Source organism: Pantherophis guttatus, chromosome 1 (genome assembly GCF_059756535.1).
Source record: "Pantherophis guttatus breed Tessera chromosome 1, ASM5975653v1, whole genome shotgun sequence".
NCBI lineage: Eukaryota > Metazoa > Chordata > Lepidosauria > Squamata > Colubridae > Pantherophis > Pantherophis guttatus.
In genome coordinates this window covers 224,349,948-224,357,342 of record NC_142063.1, presented here as the reverse complement: position 1 = coordinate 224,357,342, position 7,395 = coordinate 224,349,948, and the positions used below count along the sequence as shown (strand labels likewise).

Here is a 7,395-nt window from a genome sequence, read left to right as displayed (position 1 = left end):
TTCAAAATGACAAATTTGAGTTTATCTTTGTTTTTGAATTTTTTAAAAAAATATTTGGGATTCTGCTGGAGTTTGTTCTTTTACCTTTCCCATTTTTTCACATTTCTCTGCATCATTTGAAAGTGAAATTCTAATTAGTAGGAAACGTAAGACTTCTTAAGATGTCTTACAAGTTTGAATTAGCTTCTGTGTAGCTTGAGTTTTGGCCAAAGAAAACAAGGAAGTCTTTCCACACACACACACACACACACACACACCTCAGGTCAACTGAAGAACTTTGACCTCCCCAGTTAAACAATTTTGGATACAACACCCAGATGAGGATTATCCTAGGAAAGCAACGTATCAGTCATAATAAGCAATGAGAACATATGTATACATGTGTTCTTGTGAAGTCAAAATATGCTCTCAACGTATTCACAATTTAATGTAAATACAGACATAGAGCGAAAGAAATAAAACCAAGCTAAATATGTATGAACAGAATAAGTGCATACCAATAGTGTCATTGAAAACATTTAATCACTATGCAACATTTAGGACAGTAGCATAGAAAAATAACAAAATCTTGCTTGGAGCCTTCATTTGCTCATATAAAAGCATTTAAGGATTTGAAAATCTGGAGCCTGATGTCCTTTCTCTAAAAAGGAAAATGATAAGTACATTTTCAGAAGTTAACTGATAAAGCAATATATAGTTACAAGAGGTAACAAACCCAGGAATTGTTAAAAAAGAAAAGAAAAACTAATTGCTACACAAGATTAGCTATCCTAGTAAAAATCCAAAGAAACTTACTTACGATCAGACAAGAAGTAAAAATAATAGGAACAAAACAATGTACAAATCACCAAATACTTTCACCAAAGCAGGTTTGGGGGAGTCAGATAATGACAACTTGGCATATTTTAAAGTGAAATTAAATAATGTATGTTAGCAGTGAATCATAGTAGATTAGTTGGTACATGTTGGAATATTTATGTATGTATATATGTTTGTGAGTGAATTAATCAAATTTCCATAGTGCCCGAGTCTCACAACCCTAACAATATGTATGCGTCTCCATCATTGCCAAGAATATCTTTGTCAGAGTTTAACTTAATATTTTAAGGAAAGAATATTAAGATTCTAAGACCTCTGTACATATTCTCAAGCTGCAAGGAATCATGATAACTAATATACACCATGTTTGTATATGTTGTTAGCCACTCAAGAATCACTATAGCCAGATAGGTAGCCATGGTGGCACAGTGGTTAGAATGCAGTATTGCAGACTAATTCTGCCAAATGCCAGCAGTTCAATCCTGACAGGCTCAGCCTTCCAAACGTCCCAGGTCAGTAGGATGAGGACTCAGGGGGGCATTATGCTGACTCTGTAAACCACTTAGAGAGGGCTGTAAAGCACTATGAAGCAGTATATAAGTCTAAGTGCTATTGCTATTGCCATGCACATTCAAATCAAATCAATATATAGAGCAGGAGAGGCAAGGAATGTCAAAAATTGATTAAGAGGCAGAGGGAGGGCTTTCAGGGTGCTAACCAGCCCCATGGCTGCATGGCCCTCTATGGGCCCCACACTGTATAAAGCTGCAGAGCCATGCTTTCACAGCTTTCCAGAAGGCCAGGAGATCAGGGCGTGCCTCACCTCCAGGGGGAGAGCTTTCTAGAGAGAGGGGGGCCACGGCAGAGAAGTTCCCCTTCCTGGACCCTGTCAGATGGATTCTTTGGCTACAATATTCCCTGCCTGACCAGATGGGACTGGCTGATACAATGGGATGAAGAGGGTTCCATAGATAACCTGGCCCCATGCCATATAGGGCTTTAAAGCTCACAACCATCACCTTGAATTGGACATGGAAGAAGCCCGGCTTATTTGTTTGGTCTCAACATTCATCCTTTTATTGCCAGCACGAAACATGAAGAATATAACTGAATGTGAGTCAGTAAAAGTCATTCAGAAATTAGAATAAAAACATATATGAAGCAGAAGTATTTTACCCCGCCATTTTTGAATGATTGGATGTGAGGAAGATCTGGCTAGGACAGTGATGGCTAACCTTTTCCAGACTCAAAGCGCGTGCGTGCCTGAACCCCCCAAATGCAATGTACATGTGGCCCCCGTGCATGTGCCCACCCTCACAAATGTGTGCGCACCCCCATATGCGCCATTCCCCCATGCATGCATGCGCACCCCCCCACATGCGCCCTGCCCCCTCATGCATGCGCAGCAGAGCCTGAAGACCAGCTGGTCGGTGGGAGCCGTGAGTGCATGTGCGGCAGAGCTGATCTGGAGCAATGGCTCACGTGCTCACAGAGAGGAGACTGCATGCCATCTCTGACACACATGACATAGGTTCGCCACTGGGCTAGGACATCTGTCAGGATGAAGTTAACATGAGACATCAATGGTCCGTTGTTACCTCTTGGCCATCCTCCTTTCCTTCTGGACATTTTTGGAGATTGTGAGTTAATACCACCACAATCCCTTTGAATTAAACTCTCCAGTTAACCAAACAGGCTAACAGGCACCTGATGATCTTCAGGAGGTTGAGTGGCCATGATCTGCAAGCTGCCCATGCTGAAGCCAAAAGAGAAGATGCCGGTGGACACACCATGTCAAATCTGCTGGGACATTCAAGTTTTAAATGACATTCAAGGAGACGGAAGGGCTGGCGCGTGAACCACTCCCAATGTGCAGTGGTATTCTGTCTGTTAACTTGCTAATGAAGCATGATTGAGTAAAGTAATGAAGAGTTTACAGAGAGCCCCAGGAAACCAATTTCCAATTTTGCGACCAGCAGGTTTTAAACTTCACTGCAGCATTTGCTAATTTTGTCTAGAAGGAGACTCAGATACTAAATGCCATTTCTGCTTTGTGAGCCAGACAGACTCTTCTAATCCCCATACACTTACTTGCTAATGAATGTCTCCTTCTTCCAATCCATTTTCTCTCCATCCATAGTTGTTACGTATAGGTGACTGGCTTAAAAAAAAAAAAAAAAAGATTACTGTGAGAAATGAAATTCTAATCAGTTCAAAAGTCAGAAGTATTGAAAGGTTTCTGCACAGAAGGAGATTTTAATCTTTAGCCAGACCTGACTGAGCTGGTGAGAAAAAATATATAAGGAGAAGATAGCAGGTTTCTCTTTAGCGGGTGGGAGAAACAATCCGTATCAAGCACAGGGATACAAAAGACTGAAGGAAATTGTTTGGCTGCTTATGTATTTACAGGTTGTCCTCGACCTACGACCACAATTTCTGTTGCTAAGCAGACAGTGAGCTTTTAAAGTGAGCTTTGCCCTACTTTATGACCTTTTTTGCCCCAGTTATTAAGTGAATCACTGCAATTGTTAACGTTAGTAGCACTTTTCTTAAGAGAATCTGGTTCTCTCATTGACTTTGCTTGTCAGAAGGTCATAAAAGGTGATGACATGACCCCAGGATACTGCAACCGTCATAAATATGAACCAGTTGCCCTAAGCATCTAAATTTGGATCACATGAGCATGGAGATGCTGCAGTAGTCATGTGTGAAAATGGTCATAAGTCACTTTTTTCAGCAACTTTGAATGGTCACAAAATGAATGGTTGTAAGTCAAGGACTACCTGTATAGTAAAAATAACTCTGGGAAGCTTATAACCAATCAAAGTACTGGTAATATATACAATAATGAACAAAAGAACAACAAACGTGTGAAAAGTGGTTATAAATCACTTTTTTAACAGCCGCTGTAACATCAAAAGGTCACTAAACAAATGGTTGTAAGTTGAGGACTATCTGTACTGTATGTTAGGGACTTATAGGCTGCTCCAATCAACCAGCTCTGAGTAGCATAAAGCGTATTTCCCTAATTTCCAATTTGCTTTATATATATATTAGTCAAAAAATTATTCCAAAGAACCTACTGTCCCTCAGTGTTCAATTTAAAGTTATTTGAGTGTTTGTGTGTGTTTGTGTGCATAATTATTTCCCATAATTACACACATGCACGTGCACACATGCAGGCCTTCCAGTTTGGGCACTCTGTGTCTAAAAGGTTCGCCATTACTGGGCTAAACAATCAGTAGTAACTGTATAACTACAGTAACTACTGATTATATACCTATTTTTCTGCACCACATAGTCAGCTACCCCCATGTACTGTATATCTTTGGTATGGAACTTCCTCAACTTTCTTTATATATACTGTAGTTAAACACAATTTAATCAGCAAACATTTTAATACAACATTCCCAGATAGATAGATAGATTTTTGCATGAACATATGCTCATTGTTACAAAATATTTGTAAGTTAATTATAAGGTGACCAACTTTTTTACAATGAGGAGGAGGACACGTGCGTGTGTGCCATGTCGTGTTTCGGTAAGAAGTAAACAAAGCCACTTGCGCGCAGTACACTCTTGCGCACGGCGCACTCTCTCAAAACAATTCTCCTGTGCAGAGCGCATGCGTCTCATAATCACGTCTTGCCCCACTGTACCGAGCCTTGACGAATCATCATGTCAAATACAAATACGTCACATCACACGCAACGGATCAGATCAGCATCGATTGAATACGGAGATTTACAGATTAGTCTTCAAATATTGAAAAGGAGGACATGTAGGAGGACATTTTTTGAGAGAGGACAGAACTTACAAAAGAAGGACGGTCCTCCCTAAAGGAGGACGATTGGTCACCTTATTAATTAGAACAGAAGGCAATAATGAATCCTTCACTCTGTCTGAACTACGGTAGAATCTGCTTTGCCGAATCATGCCATTTGGAAATAAAAGAAAACCACCACAATTTTTTAAAAAAACTCCCTTACCATAATTCTTCTTAATCCAGGAATGACTAATGGCACTCTTTTTAGTTTAGTAAGATAAAAGAGTTCCAGTCCTTGAAAGAAAACACTGAAATACAGCAATTTCACCTAACAATGCATTATTCATTTTAACATTGGTCCAGAAAGGTTGCTTGTAAATGTTGTTTCTCAAATCACTAGCAAAATAGGAGTTCCTACCCAAGCTAATAAGATGAAATTGAGGATTGTTTATAAACTCAAAGTGAAGTTGAACAGGGATCTAGTATTTTGACCATGGGCTAGTATATATGGCAGGATTGCATAAAAGCGATAACCATTTTTCCTTGTCTAATTTACTAGCCACTAAATAGAGCTGAGATAATAAAGCATTGAAATAGCAGCTATATTCAAAGTAACAAGTACTATTAAGGTTTTAAGCCTCATTGCCTTAAATATTCAATACCTATTCAAAAGCGCTATAAAAGCTTAATCTGAGGGAAACCTGACATTGGTTCTGACAATATTCAGCAGTGGCTTCAAGATACAAGGAGTCATAGGAATATCCTATTGGTCATTGGGAAGAGTCATATGGAAACACATATAAACCCACACAAGATTGTGAATAAAACTCAATGAAAAGTTAGAATATAATGGGAGGAAAATTTTGTTTGTTATCTATTTTATTTTATTTTTGTTTTATATTCTTATATAATTTTATTTTGTAGGGAAGACCTCTTTTGCACATGTCTTTCTCAATATGGCCTTAGAATATACGTACATTTGATCTTAGCCAAAAGCCAAGTAGTGAGAACATTAGAACAGAATTAGAACAGAACAGCTATGCTGGCTGGAGAATTCTGGGAGTTGAAGTCCACAAGTCTTAAAGCTGCCAAGTTTGAAGACCTCTGCATTAGAATGTATTCTTAGAGGAGACTTGGTGTATAACTCTTAACCCAGAGCTGTTTCTGACTTGCAGAATCTTCCATACGATTCATTATAAGGGATCCTAGGATCATTTTTTTACAAGAATAATTTTTTAAAATCTACTAATGAAAGCCATGTGCAAATCCATATATTTAAAATTTTGAAATCTCTCTTTCTATATTCCTTTTCAGCAATACCCTTTGGCTGAGTTGTTGTTGGTTCACGACATTGTCAGAGAGATGTTTAGACTGGATTTGGCATGTTTATATTATTACTATTATTATTAGTGCCATTATAAAGCATTTGTGAACCATAAGAAATCAAGCTAAACTATTGAAAATCATTCAGCATTTTACACGTTCATCCTTAGCTGCCTTGTTCTAGAGCCTACCACACTTCATCTAGTTTCCATCTCCCATTAAAAAAAAAAAAACAAAGACAGAATTTGAAAGACTATGGCACCACAGTTGCAGAAACATTTGGAACTGAATATCTGCAGTGAGAAACTCAAGCTGACCTTCCAATGATCTTCGGCGCAGAGATCACATTTGTCAGAATGATGGATGTTCAGTGGCTTACAGATCTAGGGCAGCTGGCTGGTTTACTCACTTTGGACCTGTACAGATGACACAATTCACTTTGGAATGCTGCTTAACATTTAACTGCCACATTGGGCATGTTGGGATATAACAGTCAAATATATAAGAACAAAAATTGTGGTTTTTTTGTAATTTTTCCCCAAGATGGTGCCTGGGGGGGGGATTCAGTGTTAATTGTCTGTGGTATTGTGGGAACAGTAGATTTGAGAATATTGACGCTAATGGCATACTTGTGAGGGTGTCAGCATGGATTTGAACTCTGTACAGAGCACTTGGCTGTGGCACTTCCAAGTAGATGCTGGAGTTGAGAGACCTGCTGTGCGGTGGTATCAGGAGATGGATGCCAGCCTCCTGGCTGCATGGAGATAGATTTTGGGGTGGATTGTATAGAAAGGCATTAATCATGACTGGCACGTGATTGCCAGCTGGAGGGTCTCCAGAACCAGAAATATAGTAGCAAGACTTTGGCATCCAAGGCATGCTGGACCCCTAAAAAAGAACATTTGAAGATATAGCAGTGAAAAACAGGAGTAGCAGGCTAAGCTGAAGTTGTGTAGAAGTGGCAGAACCTGGGGGCAGAGTTTAAAGAGGAGCCAGCCTAGAATCCCTACATAGATACAAAGGGGGCTAAATCCAACCAGTCTTAAATTCCATTGATACTTATCTAACTGCTAGCAACTGTCAGTTGAGAATATTCCTGGACATAGGCATGAGTCACAATAAATCAGTTTAATTGGACCTTCATGTGTGGAACTTATCTTTCATGCCTGACAGGTTGTTATTGGTCTGACTCTCTGCTCTGCCCAAAGATAGATCTGTCTTCCCCCAGGTTCTCTTTCACCCAAGATCAGTTTGCCACCAGATGAGATTGTCTGATGGACTATCTGCCAGATTGTTAGGTTGGACATGGGCTGGATTGGGGACTGTGAGGTACAAGTGGAAAGGTCCAAACAGCTGACCCAATTGTTTGGGGCTATCAGGGCAAAGTAGAGTGTGTTGGGATGTAGGATGTGTGACTGAGTAACCCACAGTTAGCCAGGCATGGCTAAGGGTAGTGAGAGGTTGAAAGTAGAAGCAGCTAGGGGGTG

The 7,395-nt window shown here is 39.7% G+C and overlaps 1 long non-coding RNA gene across 1 annotated transcript; it reads right to left on the bottom strand.

Moving 5' to 3' along the window:
• Window positions 1-503: 503 nt before the first annotated feature.
• On the bottom strand, window positions 504-6,431 carry LOC117676882 (uncharacterized). The gene is made up of 3 exons (XR_004594544.3): window positions 6,226-6,431; window positions 2,911-2,980; window positions 504-640 (listed from the first exon to the last, which is right to left on the bottom strand). It is a non-coding gene; the product is annotated as an uncharacterized LOC117676882 (long non-coding RNA).
• Between the last annotated feature and the right edge of the window lie 964 nt (window positions 6,432-7,395).